Raw genomic sequence first — 15,639 nt, 5'->3', positions numbered from 1 at the left:
TTCTCTTATAGCTAATCTTCAACCATACCCTTACTGCCCACCTAGCAATTGCCCTAATTCTCTAATCACTACCTATATATAGCTATTTTCCATATTGCGGAATCTTCACACCTAGCGCTTCGTACCACCATCTGCATCTACTGCATATTATACATTAGGTATTGTTGAAAGCCATGAGCTATCTCTCCAGTGACTGGTTGTTGTATTTGAACTACTGTACATTTCAGAATGTAGTTCTCTGCTGTATGTTGCTGTATTAAATTCTGTACTTTGCTGCATATTTGTAGATTTTTGTATTGAACTGCTGTATGTTCTTCAGAATGTACTGTCAATTTGTTCTTCACTGTTTGGTGCTGTACTGGGTTTGTAACATCCTGTTCATTTGGAATGTATCCTTATAGTATATGTAAATGTCTGTCACATATTATACTATATGTACTGTGTAATACTTACACTATGTTTAGGGAGCTTTTCTCCCTGGGTCTCCACTGAAAATGGGCTCACCTTGGCCCAGTGGATTATCCTGGTAAACAAATGCAAATAAATAAATAAATTAATTAATTAATTAATAAAAGGTATTAAAATAAGGTAAATAAATGCATGATATATGATAAATGAATACATTTTGTCATGCAAAGGGAAATTTTATTTTGATAAATGTAACAAATTCATGCTGTATCAGTATTTCAAATGAAGTTTTGGAAGTAATTAATTAATTAATGATTAATTTTAAAATCTGTCTTGCAGCGGCAAACATCCAGTATGGACCAGAATGATTTCTACTTTATATTGCAATCATTCTTATTTGTAATAAGAAAGAACACTTGGTCTACATGTACTTTAAGTCTAATCTTGTCTAAGAGATACCAGCAATCATTAACTTTCAAGGTTCATGGGTTTTGCCTGAGAAAATCATATTTGCATTTCTAACAGTGTTGTTACATCTAAAATGAACTGCATAATGACAGAGGTTAGTAAAATTTAGTGTATTCCCCTTAAAGTGGTATAACATGACCTATATAATGTAAACTAAGGTCAAGTATGTTTTAGCATGATGTGATACTTACTATATGTAGTATAGACAATATATAATGCATGACAGAGACATCCAGCAATTCAAATGCAGCCTCTCATTCTACATAACGGATGTCAGAAGTTTGTGGATGACAAGACAGAAACAGTCAATAATGGAAACCCAATGATTGTAATTATAAGATCGCATTGTTGTCCATGTCCCCTTCAAGAAACACATTACTCCGAATAACATTTGATGACCTTTATTAAATTTCCATAAACATAAATGTTAATCAATATTCATTCATTTCAACCAAACATGATACAGGTGAAATAACATCTATGTAAAATTATCTTAGGACAGGACTGCGTAAACCTGCTCATCCTGATTGGTAAGCAGCATCCATACCTCCACTCACTTACTTATCAAGCAGCGTACCCGCTCACTTCCATTACCATTAATTGCATTATACCATCAACCAAATAAACAGCTTCCTCTGCTTACTTATGTACTCAAGCAGCGTAACCACTCACTTTCCTTTTCAAACTTATCACGCCAAAATGTGACTCCTATTCCAGTTACACTTGCCTAACATCCTTTAAGCCCCTCCCTACCCCTACCTCACTTCCTCCCAAACCTTATCCATTCCTATTTAACCCTATCCTCCCAACTCCTACTACTGTAACTAACCCCCCACTTTGAAGATGTCCCTGGACAAAATGGTCTGTTCCAGACTTCATTTCCTGGTTACAGTAGCATACACCCAGAAACAGGGGGTCAAAAAAAATAAAGGGAAATGCTTTGCATCTAAAATGTGATAACATTCGGTATGAGTAGAATTTTTTTGGTGAAGTTAATAATTATCTATAGTCTTCAAGGTGTTTATGGGTAATAGTTCATTCAAAGGGTCAATGGTTATTTGAACAAATATCATTTAATGTTTATGACTAGGGCAGACCACTAATTACAGACATGACATATATTATACATAAATTCTTTGATCATCAGTCTAGCTTATGAGTTTGTCTTGCTGACACTATCATTTGTAAAACATGCGTTCTGTTTTGTTTTTTTATAGATGAGTTAAAATGCCCTTTCTTGCTTATATTTTATTTCAAATTTGTTGTGATTTGCTTTAATGTGGACTGTGTTAATTAATAATGTAAGTCATTTCTAAAGAGAAGTAACGTAAGCCCAATCAATTGAGCATGTAAGAAACTGAGCAATACATGCAAAACAGCAGTGTGCTCTTAAATAAAAAAAAAAAAATGTGTGTGACGTTAAGTGTTTAATTATTGTTAATGTTTAAAAAAAACAATGGTCATAGCCATACATTGCTATTAGTTTTGTGTTCATCCTTTAATATTCCTTCAGTAATCTGATAATTCTGATATGTCATATCGATTTTATATATGTTGATATAGGCAGCAATGATAATCAACGAGACTAGCTGTAGTTTTATGTCTTTTGAGACAGGTTAAGCATTCAACTGCCTCCAATAATAAGAAACGGCCATTTAGGTTATGTTCTGACCCAAAAAATGTTTTATTAATTTCTCCCTATCTTTTCATATAAAATGAAAAAATAAGAAAGTTTTAGTTTTTTTTTTTTTTTTTGCTTCAGGCAATATATTTAATAATTTAAGTTCAAGGCTGGTCTGTGAAGGAAAAAATAAGGGACATTAAAATTGTATGTCTAGAAACTTCAAAAACTGAGTAAACATAAACTTGTTTGTGTCATTCATTTCTGATTATCTTTCAAGTTAACTTTCTGATAATGGCAGACTTACAGATCTGGTTACCACTGCTCAGAGTATGGATTTTGCAGAAAGTTCCAAGTGCTGCTTTGTTAGTCTTCAGACAGAAATAAAAACCAATAGGACTTGACTTATACTTTCAAAATAAGTGATATAGCAGACCATTATTAACAAAATATTGCCTGTTTTGATAACTAAGGAAATTATACAATTTCAAGGATATTATGAAATAAGCAAAACAAGCATTGTTAATGCATACATTACTACTTAAACTCATAAGTAGACTGGTCAGATAGCTGTGTACATTTTTAATTTAGACTTTTAACTGAACATTTTTCAGTGAACATCTATATGTTAGATTGCAGAGGTGTATGGAGACAAAAAAAGAAAAGAAAGCTAAGAAAATTACAAAGCACTGTCTTCCATTTTAAGCAAGGTGTTATTTTCCCAGCTTTTAAGAAAACACATTTTCTGGAAGATAAGTTAATTTCAAACAGGCTGAATTTTTCAGGAACATCTGTCTTATGAGGCTGCATTTTTTTTACACTAGGGCAACTTTTGCTATAGGCACTCCTTGTTTTTTTTTCAACTGTTAATGTTTTCAGCTGTACTGCATATACTACTAGGACACTATCATAAATGCATTTGCTTATCAAACTTTCTTATAAAGTTATATTAGTATGGGTACATTTAATTTAATTTTATGTAATACTCAACTGTCCTCACTTTTTCATTTAGCTCAGTTCAATTCTTAACTGTATTTTTCCTCTCACAAGATGTAAACAAGATTGAAATAGTCTTGCTTTTGATAATGTTTCCTTTTGGTTAAAGTGTTTAAACTTATTTCGTTTCTGTTGAAGTTATCTTAAAAGTTAGCAATGTTTTTGTTTCTGTACAGAAAAATGCATTAGCAGGGATTCATTATTATTTACTGATTGATATTTGTTTAACAGACAAAACAGTGAAAAAAGTGTTAGAAACCACTTTCAATGAATAGGACTTTAAGCTGTCTTTTTCAGGGGAAGCCTCCTGCACCCCATGCGGGGTACACCCGCTATACCCTTAACGTATGCATACCAAGTCCATACTCACACTAGAGTGGAGAAAGAGCAACACCATCTATTTGCTAAAAGTGGCTTTGAGTGATAAAGCCATTGTACTGTTGGTAGTCAGATGAACATTGTTTGGCTCAAACACACATCCCCGTCATCAGTACTATTAACAGGCATTATTCTGTTTATCTGTAATTATATTATCCTTCCTTAGGATATTATAAAATGCTTATGTTTTGCTCTTCAGCAGAGTATATCTAGTCTGTTACTGAAGGTCCATATAGGTTTGTATAGGCACATTCATTAAAGATTAATCTATAAACTTGGAACCATGCTTGGCATGGTCCATTGCAACAAATATGAAGTGTGAAAAAATGCATCTGACAAAATCACATCAAACTGGGGTAAGGCTCCAGTTTGTAAATGAATGGATGAATGGACTAAAGCCAGCTGAACAGGTTATAGAAAAATGCATATGGATTAAGCTTGCAGGGGTGCGTACTGAAGTGGATTTGCAGGGCATACATGACTTACAAGGCTGGTTTTGATGCATATGACTAAGAATGATAATGAAGTTGAACTTGGAACAGCTAGATATAAGGAATAAAAAAATAAGCACCTAGTCAAAAGACAACCATAAAGCCTTCTATAACTATTTGGAAACTTCAGAAGCAAAGCCTAGCACTGCACAGAGCTAATAGTAAATGATATCACTTACTCATACCCTGAAGACATACTAGCAGATAAACTGAGCTGTAACCTCACCCCCTCTCTCCTTCTACAATACTAGATTACATATCCACATGTACACACCCTCAAATTTCTAAAGAAAAAGTTCTCAAAGCCCTTTCCACAGCCAAGAACACTGGTTCTATGGAGCTAGATAACATAACAGGTTGCTTCATGAGCAGCCTGAAACAGGATCTGCCAACCTCCTCAGTCTCCAAATAGGTTTTGCACCAGATAAATGGAGTATAGCAACAGTCATCCCCCTGCACAAAAGTGGAATGTCAGTAGACCTGGGTAATTATAGATCCATAAATCTGATCAGCCTCAACTGTAAGGCTATTGAGAAGATCATTATGGAATTAATAAATAAAGAACTAGGTAACCTACATACTCTTTACCCAAGCCTGTTCCATTTTCTCAAGGGCAGATCCTGCCTGGTTAAGCAGGTCAGCTTCTTTTAAAAGGTTACTGAAACAATGGATGACAAAAAATTAGTGCATACCACATATCTAGACCTTGAAAAGGAGTTCAACACCATTCCACACTCAGACATTATAATATCTCCAAGCTAGATGTTAATCCCCATGTAACTCATTGGATAACAAATTGGATCACAAATAGAACCCAGGAAATTAGGGTAGGTAGCCATGCCTCTCAGCTGTACAGATTTCTGCAAAATGTTCAGATTTTTTGCCTGATTTTTTTGTCCATTTTTCATAAAAGTGTAGTTTTCTGGCAAATTACTGACAAATAAGTAAAGATTGACATTAGAAAATAATGACAGACATTTAAGTTTCAGACTTCATAACGTTCAGAAAATTCATGTTAGGTGTGGCCAAGATGCTTAAGTGTTAGCAGCACTTCTGTGATGCTCTGTCTCTAAAGATTGTTTCTGATAGGATTTTTAGGTTCTAACCTAAATCATTTCGAAAATTTTCATCACGAGTTCTACTTCTTGGTACTGTGGACTATCTACAAAGAAGAAATTAAACTTTCAGAGTTTGTATCAATAAATTTCCTGCCAAAAGTACTGCAGCTCTGTACAATTGGACAAAACTATGAGTCACACAAGAGCCTCTCCTCAGGACAGTTGCATGAAAAAGGAACTTCACGCAATAATTTCCAGCATCCAGAACCTTTCAGTGAAGATGGATAATTTAGAAAAGATTATGAAGAACATGAAAAAGGAAAGCAAGAAACAAACAGAAGACCTGAAAGAAAGTATAAGCAAACATTCAGAACAAATAACAGCCATAGAGGAAAGTGTACATGACATTGATGGGAGACAAATGGAAAATGACATCCAAATTGGTTTTCTTCTAAAACAGAATAATCATTTACTTGAGAAAGTCGAAGACCTGGAGTCCAGATAAAGAAGGAACAATGTCAGAATATATGGGATACCCAAGAAGATGGAAGGAAATAACATGGTCCAGTTTTTAAATGAATGGCTGCCCAAAATATTAAACCTCCCCGACTCTCTCTCATTTGGGATCGAGAGAGCCCACAGGTCTTTATCCAGCACATCTGCTTTTAATAACACTAATGCAGTGAGATCTATTATAATTAAATTCTTATTCACACAGGACAAGGACTTAGTATTAAGAACAGCTTGGTCAGGAAATTCAATACAATTTGAGGGGAAAAATATAAGGTTTGATAATGACTAAACCTCCACTACAATAACAAAAAGGAAAGAATGTGTCCCTCTCATCAAAAGCTTGAAGAAAGCTGGCATAAAAGCTCAGATCCTGTTCCTTGCAAGAATTAAAATTACTCTCCCAGATGGACAAAAAAAATTCAACAACCTGGAAGAAGCAGCAGAGTTTGTCAGAAAGAATAAACTGTTTGATAAATTAGAAGATATGGACATTTCATTACCTAGTCTGAAAGACAAGCTATCAATGGTAATTCATTCACAAATGATAAAATACCAAGAAAAAAATAAAAGGAAAGTAAATGTTTTTTTTTATTGTCACTTGTAACCTTATTCATCTTACAGAATTTATCCAAATACTTTGAACCCAAATGAAAAAATACTAACTTATAAAAAGCTTCTTCTATTGTGTATATGTATGTATATATATATATATATATATATATATATATATATATATATATATATATATATAAACCTTATATAAAAACAAGCAGTTCAGTCATGATCTAGTTGCTGATTGTTGGAGTGGCACCTTGTATAAATACTAACTGTAACTAGTGTATTGTCAACAGCTTGTGTAGTTTATATGTGCCCTTATGCACATTAAAATATATATAATACCAAGCTATTAACATCTTAGAGGCACTAGATCATTTTAGTAAAACTGCTGATAGAAGGTGAAAGTAATAATATGTGTTTTTTTTAACTTGATGGTGTTGTACACTGGGAAATACATGAGGGGGGACAGTGTAAATACATTTGCCAGGTTTACTCTAACTTGTTATTTATTATAATAGAATGGTAATGGGAGTAATAATGTGTAGAAAATGATATTTTATACGTATAACTGAGTATATGTGTTTTAAAACATACTGTCTTACTTACGGTATCCATTAATAGGGTAGGCATTGTCAGTTTTGATATTTCACAAGTCCCTGATATAACAGTTTCCTTTTTACCTTCATCCTAATGATTGTGCATGTTTAGTTTCCTTTTCCCTCCATAAACAGATGTAAATCTTGCTAACTCTGTCCTCGAAATGATTTTCTTGCTATAATGCAAAAAGCTGCACCTATTTAGTGTCTCGAGCACAGTGCAGCCATTTCTTTTCACTCGTAGCAGCTTCCCAGATGATTTACTTCATGAAAACAGGAAATACATGACCTTTGAACTTTTGTCATCATCGCTCAATGTTCTGTGATGAAAAATACATCAGATTTCGGCTGATGGACTCTAAAACGAACTATATCAGCTTTTCTACACTGTAGAGATGTAATCCTAGCTAAATCTACTCAAAAAAGGTACTAGAATTGCTTTTTATTTACAAAGCTTTTCAGTGATGTGTTTTTAACATAGTAATTGCATTTTACTGTCTGGATAAATGCATGAAGTTATTTCAAATACTTCTAATGCTTAGTAATGTTGGGGTAAACTGATTCTGCTTGTTAAAACAAAATGAAGTGTTATGTTTACTGTTGGCATACAAAACTGCAATGTAATAAGTTTTATGGGAAAAGAATGGACACAATAACATTTATAGTTCTGACAATACTTGTATTTATTATTTTACTCAAATGAATTGATAATCTAAAATCACATGCGAGCATGATAACATATTTTACTGATTCTACATGTATGCATCTTCTGGAAGATTCAGGCAGTCACACACATGGTATAGAACTATATATACCCCCCCTTTTTTTATATATACAAATAGTAAGTGACGACCCTTAACCAAGTAAAGCCGAAAGTCTTTTAGTAAGAAACTATAATAGAAGACAAACATAGTGTTCGATACATGAGTAAATAAGACAGGACAACATTCATAACATTAGAGAAGCTTCTTTTTGTTTGTCATAACTCATACAACGTTCTCTGTAAAACGTTCATGTAACAAATCCTTGTTAACATCATTCTCATTATTTTCTTCTGAAACGTGTTAAATATTGGCAAGATTAAATCGAGGAGATCGTATTCCTTTTTTACATTTTATCCTAAAGTCTTACTACCAATTGTAAAATATAAAGGAGTTGATGTGAAGATGAGAGTAAGTTACTCTAAATCCTTATAAGACAAGTGTAAATCTTTGTGTTTACTTCATTATTTTATTAACAAATGTTTTCTTATTTTGCAATCACAAGGTACTTATTACTTGAAATAGAATGGTTTGTGACATAACTGTTTGAAACTATATCTTATGTTCATAGCTGTTCATTAAGGTAGTCAATTCACAGTCTAATGACACCTTAAAAGAACTGTTTAGAATTCGTACATAGGTCAGGAGAGCCGTCACATCCTAAAATGCATTGTACATTTCAGAAATTACAGGCTGAAGCATCAGACTAACAATAGTTATTGATTGTAGGATGGTAGAAGGTGGCTTCAATGACTTGTTCATTGAGCCAGGAATTTTAAATTCCATGTTTGGTATTGTATAAAGTTCTGATTATTTGTTAAATATGTGTAAAGTTAAAATGTGTCCATAATAGAATACACAATGCAAGAATGTGTTTTCAAATATGTCTATATATAAATGTGTTTCGCTTAATGTCAGTGGCCTTAATAACAATATAAAAAGGGGAAGTTTATGTAAATACCTTAGAACAAATTGCATTTATACAGGAAACCCACCTAATAGAAAAATATATGAATATGTTCTTTTTTAATGGTTATTCAACACTTGTTACATCTCACTATCAGATCAAGAGGAGGGGCACTATGGATTTGTGGAAAAAATCCTTACCAGTACCTAAAATTATTGATTCATATTCAGACAAAAATGGTATGTTAAGTATGATAACTTTGGAAATAAATAGAAAATGAATCACCTTAGTTAATGCATACTGGATACCTGGTATCGGAGCAGGAACAGCAAACAAGTACTTAGAACTAATCTCATTTAAAGCTAAAGGAGATATTATATGTGCAGGAGATTTCAACTGCATTCTTTTTAAGAATGACACTACTAAGAATGGTCACTTTAAAATGTCAGCTGCAGCAAAACATTAAATAACTTTATTACCTCTTCAAATTTGAGGGATATTTATACCATAAGAGAATCAGACTCCCTACAATATACACATTACTCTTATAGGTATGGCACCCAAACAACTATTGATAAGACACTTGTTACTTATAATTTATTATCTAAGATATAGTAAGTCAAGATCACTACATGCCCATTGTCCGACCACAACACTATTTTTTTTCAAAATCCACATAACACCCAGAGACCTGATATACTGGCAAAGATTACCTGCATACAATGCCAACTTAAAAGATTTCAGAGAATGGATGTTAAAAGAAATAAAAAAACCTTTCTAGATTTTAATGATAACAATGAGACCTCTAGAATTATACTTTGGGATACACTTAAATCATACCTATATGGTAAAATCAAAAGTTGGTACTTAAACAAAAAGAAAGAATGGGATAAGGAGCTAATACACATACAGTCAAAAACTGACACATTAAAAAAGAACTTGGACAAAAAAGATGCTGCAAATATTTCTGAAATAGAGCAACTGAATAGGACATACACAGACATTTTACATAATAAAGTAGCAATAAACTTAGAAAAAATAAAGCTACAAACCTATTCTGTTAATCCAAAGAATATGCATAGACTTGCACTTAAATTTAAAAGCCTGACAAAGCTAATCATATTAAGAAAATTATAGACAATTCCATGAAGAAACCTAAACATGTAACAGATTTAAAAGAACAACTAGAGGCCTTTAGAACACATCATGAAACATTAAATAACACCAACCTACATAATACTGATAATAGTATGAGAGACAAGTTTATGAAAGACAATATTGATAAAAGATTAACAAAAGAACAAAACTCTAGACTTCTTAAGTCTATATCATTAAGGGAGCTTAAGGGAAAAATACAAAACATTAATAATAATAAGGCCCCTGGCCTTGATGGACTAATAGGGGAAATATATAAGATACTTTCAGATGAGACCTTAGAAATACTAATAGATGCTTTTGAAGAATTCAGAAAGAATGATGGCGTTTTCCCTTCCTGGAAATATGCTATGATTTCACCCATTTTGAAACATGACAAGGACCCTAATTTTATAACATCTGTGGACTACAAGATCTTTACATCTATTCTAGCAGATAGATTAAATCAATTTTTACCAAATATAATAAAAGATGATCAGACATGGTTTATTTCACACGGGAAGGTTCAAGACAATTTAATCAGACTATTAACATTAATCGACTATGCAAACAAAAAAAGAGAGAATTAACAACTATTAGCCTGGACTTGGACAAAGCGTTTGATTCTTTGAGTTGGCCCTATTTATTTAAAGTTCTAGAAATGTATAACTTTTCCTCAGATTTTTTAAAATTGCTGAAGAAATTATACACTACTTCTATATCATATATTAAAACTGGAGCTTTTTTGTCAGGACCACTTAAAATAATGAAAGGCACCAAGCAAGGGTGCCCTCTATCTATTAGCTAATAACTTAAGAACTGATGATAAAATAAGTTGCTTCTATGTCAATGCAAAGTACAATTCCAAAATCCAGCTTTTCGCTGATGATATCTTATTAACAATTGGGAACATAGATACCTCAATTGAACATCTTATAGAATCTCTTCAAAACTTTGAAATGATATCAGGCCTATGTTTTAATCAAAATAAAACTGAAACTATTTTGTTAAACAAAAAAATAAACCCCATTCTGGACAGACATAGTGCCTTTAATTGGGCTAACACTATGATTAGATATCTAGGTATAGCCATTAAAGCAAGTTAGAAAGACACCAGGCAAACACATTTCATAATGTTAATAGACACCGTTTAAGATTACTTAAACAAATGGAATAAAATGTTATTCACCATGGAGGAAAGGCTATCATTACTTAAAATGATCATACTACCCAAAATTCTGTATATTTTTCAAACCATCCTAGCACCCCCTTCCAAAAAACTAATGAAACAACTTAACTCTCTATTCATAAAGTTTTTATGGTTTCCAAAAAAAAACAAGGATTAGTCATTCATGGCATTGCAGAAGTTGGGAAGAAGGTGGAATCTCATTTCCACATCTAGAACTATATGCTGAATCAATTATTTTTAACATTATAAGTCATTGGCTAAACAGCAAATATACTTCTAACTGGAAAAATCTACATAAAGCAATATTACTAGGCAATTGTGAGGAAACAATAAACAATGATATCTTTTGTAAAGTGGAAAAAGTTTACCTTGTCATAAAACACATTTGCTTTAATATAAATAACAAAAAACATTTCTCTCCTTCTGTTAATTACATAGTAAACAATTTCAAACAGCTAATGTTCAAAGATTATAAGATGATAAGTCTTTTATTTATTATGTTTCCCATAGCTTTAACAAATAAATGCACGGACTCTTATAACATGAAAAAAATAGAAGAAGTGAAAGGAAATGGGCTAGTTTTTTGGCATCAGATTCTTGATCACAATTATATACAAGACGCAACCTCTCTCATAGCAAGATAAAACATAAATCAAAACAACTGGCTAAACATTCACACTTTTAGAGAACATATAGTTAATGAGTTTAAAATAAATCAAATAGTGAAATCCACACCTAGACCCAAAATTCTAACACTTTTTTGTGAAATCAATACACTATGCATAAATGATGGACTATCAGTGTCAAGGTTATATAGGACATTGCGAATGGATTTACCAGCTCCAGATGAGTCCCTATGGAACTATGCAGAAAAAAATAATCTAGCTTTTCAGAAAAAGAGAAATAAGTAATACTTAAATCAGTCAGTAAAACTGCATCATCTCCCTTTTAGAAAATTTACACATGGAAATTTATTCACAGATGTTTTTTCACACCCCAAAAAATAGCATTAATATCAGGTAATGAGACATCATTATGTTGGAGATGTGAAGAAACAGAATATGCAGACTGGGTACATGTGTTTATAAAATGTAACACTGTAATTCCCTTTTGGTCGGAATTCAAATCCTTTATTAAAGCGTTGTGGTCGGATAAATATGAAGTCACTGACTCATTGTTATTATTTAACGCTCCGATTCCAGTGTACGTTCCAAGTACACAAGTGCACATCCCCTGATCCCTCGTTGCAATAGCAAGAAAAAACATTACCTCAAACTGGAAAAGTAAGAAAATCACACCTTTTGTGGAATTTATATCACTGGCCAAAACAGTTTATAATAGATAATTAATGACTATGACTTTAAGAACTACAAGAATGCCACATAAAAAACTAGCTGGGTTAAAACTTAAAAAAAATGTTAGATAAAATGTGAATTCATGACAAAGTTACTTCTATTATGGACATTGTATATACTTAAGATTTGTTTATATTGTTTAGCATTTTTGATGCATTTGTATTTATAAAAACTCAATAAAAATTATGTGAAAAAAAGAAAATTTATGTTAATGCAAAACCTACTTTTCTATCAACTTTCTAAGTCTGTAGGAGCAATATTTAAAAATTGTCCATATTTTTGGGCCTTTGTCCCACTTTTATTCATGGCTTTGTCCAGATTTCTTGCTCAAAGAGGTTGAGAGGTATGTAGTTGACACCACCTCCTCCAAAGGACCTGTGACAAGTGGTGTGCCCCAGAGTTTACTTCTTGTACCACGGCTGCTTGGCATTTAGTTCCGGGGGTCAAAACTAATGTAAAGTGTTTGTGGCTGACCAGCTTTGTAGATGACTGTAAATTTGGTCACACTGTAAACTTTTCAGAGGACTGCAGGATTATCCAAGAGAGAGCCTTTCCCAGACAAATGGCTGTGTCATAACCATGGGCTAAAATGTAATGCCCAAACACTGTGTAATAGTCTTGTTTGTCAAGCATGATATCACTTCTAGCTATCACATCAACAACATACCCCTGAAAAGTAGTTCAGTAGTTGGGCACCTAGGAACCTGCCCTTCAATCATCATGTATCCACAATTGTAGGAAAGCCCTTTTCCATTGTGCAGTTTATTAGTAGGGGTATGTTATCTGGGTCCAGGGATGTGATCATCCAATGTACTTGGCACTTATTAGACCAGTTATTGACTACAATGCACCCTTCAATGTGCACCTCTCTAAATGCTTATTACAAGGGCCTAAATCATAAAACCTATGCTGACCAACTCAAAGCATTGTTCCTCTTCTCAATATCATGTAGGCTACTGAGGAATTATCTCTTCCTTACTTACAGTGATCTTATCTTCTCTGCAATCCATTGGTGGAATAAATACCTACTCCAGAGATCTTAATCTCTTCTAAAACATAAACAGAAAGTGTTGGAGGAACAGATGTGTATCAGAGAGGAAATAGTTTTTTGGAATCATCTTCCTCTCCACAGAGAGCAAAGTAATTGCCTTATTCTATTCAGTGGATAGGAAATTGCAAATTCATCCTAGTTTAGTATGCTTGTCCATTATGGATAGGGGTAACATGCATATGTTCTGCCTAGCTCTGGGTTATTTGTACTTAAATTACAAGTCTAAAATCTTTATGGAAATATTGGGCTAGGCTTCTAGCGATCCTCTTGGATCAATAGTATATCAAGAAACTATGAAACAATGCACAGCTGTAGACATAGAAGAGATGCATTGATGGGGGGGGGCAGAAAAGACAAGTCAGGTGTTGGAGTACACACAGCAGGTGAGATGGAGTTTTCTCAACATGTGAACACATAATTCCTGCAGTACTCTGCATAACTGTAATTTCCTTTTTCTTTCATGAAATTTAGGTATATGCCTCACTTATAAGTAACTAAAATGACATTCTACCATAAATGTTTTTTATTAAAAGTTTCATAGAATGAACATTTGATGGTAATTACCCATGTTCCAATTTCTAATACTACATGTGACACCTTGAAAGAAATTCTGCTAGTTTTATGTTATAACAAAGTGAGCAAGTTCATTATGCCAAAGATTATTCCCTTGGCATGGATATGTGTAAACATCTTAAGTGTAATGTTTAGTTATATACTGAAAATGTTTATGTCAGCATGAAGTTTGTATCACATGGAGATGTGTAATCACATGAAATTTACATGGTTTCCTCTTAGTGATATATCCAGCTATATCCAATATTTCTCTGATTGTCCTTATGACATAATGTGCATATCCAAGAAACCATATAAAATAAAGCTATAGCACAGTACACAAATCAGGACATGTGTTGCCATGCCCTTGCACCGGAGCATCTCCTTCATAAAGTACTAAGGTTTCATGTCACTTCTCATACCAATGCATCATTTCTTGTTTTTCTACTGAGTTCATGTACATTGCCTGTTACATATGTCTAGTGTGACTCTACTGTGCTCTTCATGTTGTTCATCTGTTATAGCTATACTCAATGTGCTTCTTCATTGATGTCACAATGCATGCTATACACTTATAATACAATTATGCATGTATATCTGATCAAGGCAACATAAACATATTGTTGTAGCTTGGTAGTGAGGACTACTGCATCAAGCATATATATATGGATCCCCTTCACTACACCGACACGCCACAAAGCCGACACCCAAAACACAGACACCAAAAGACCGACAACACACAATACCGACAACGCACAAAACCGAACACCATAACACCTACACCCAAAACACTGACACACAAAATGTAAACTACACATTACACACAACTATACATGCACTAACCTTAACCCAAACCCTAACCCTAAGGTCCGACACAACCGCACACTTACCCTACCTGCACCCTAACCCTAACTCACTTAACCCACCCCTAAACCTACAGTCCGTCACTATCGCACACATACCCTACCTGCACCCTAACCCTAACTCACTTAACCCACCCTTAAACATATAGTCCGTCACTATCGCACACTTACCCTACCCGCACCCTAACCCTAACTCACTTAACCCGCCCCTAAAACTGCAGTCCCTCACTATCGCACACTTACCTGTCCGCTCCCTAACACTAAATCCCTCACTCTATCGCACACTTACCGAGTCACGCTCACACCTTGCCCACGTCGGTTTTTCGTCCGTTGGGATCTCACCTTGTCGATCATCTGAGTCGTCGGTCTTCTCGTCTCCTTCTGTAGAGTGTCGGTCTTCTAGCGTGTCGGTGTAGTGAAGGGGATCCATATATATATATATATATATATATATATATATATATATATATATATATATATATATTTATATATATATACACACATACACCAATAATACAACAAAGTCATTTGAAAATATGGCACAATGTACTCTTTTATGGAATGAGAATTTGTAATCTGTTTGTTAAACAGCCATTAATAAAACATAAAACAATGTCCATTCCTATCCATTTTCAAGTGCAACTAAGAACTATGGATGGGAAACAGAAAATGTATGCCAGGACTGCCCCCTTTAATACTAATGGAGAGATGCAGCTCCTAAATGCTTTATCCCATGCATG

General features: G+C 33.7%; 1 protein-coding gene across 1 annotated transcript in view; it reads right to left on the bottom strand.

Annotated features, from left to right (window-relative positions):
* LOC122790194 (opsin-5-like) overlaps positions 1 to 15,639 on the bottom strand; it is a 570,713-nt gene that overhangs the window by 516,311 nt on the left and 38,763 nt on the right. The window lies entirely within an intron of this gene.

The sequence above is a fragment of the Protopterus annectens genome, chromosome 1.part2, assembly GCF_019279795.1.
Source record: "Protopterus annectens isolate FY-2018-M chromosome 1.part2, PAN1.0, whole genome shotgun sequence".
NCBI classification, from domain to species: Eukaryota; Metazoa; Chordata; order Ceratodontiformes; family Protopteridae; genus Protopterus; species Protopterus annectens.
The sequence above is the reverse complement of the archived record's forward strand: the minus strand, read 5'-3'. Positions and strand labels throughout refer to the sequence as shown.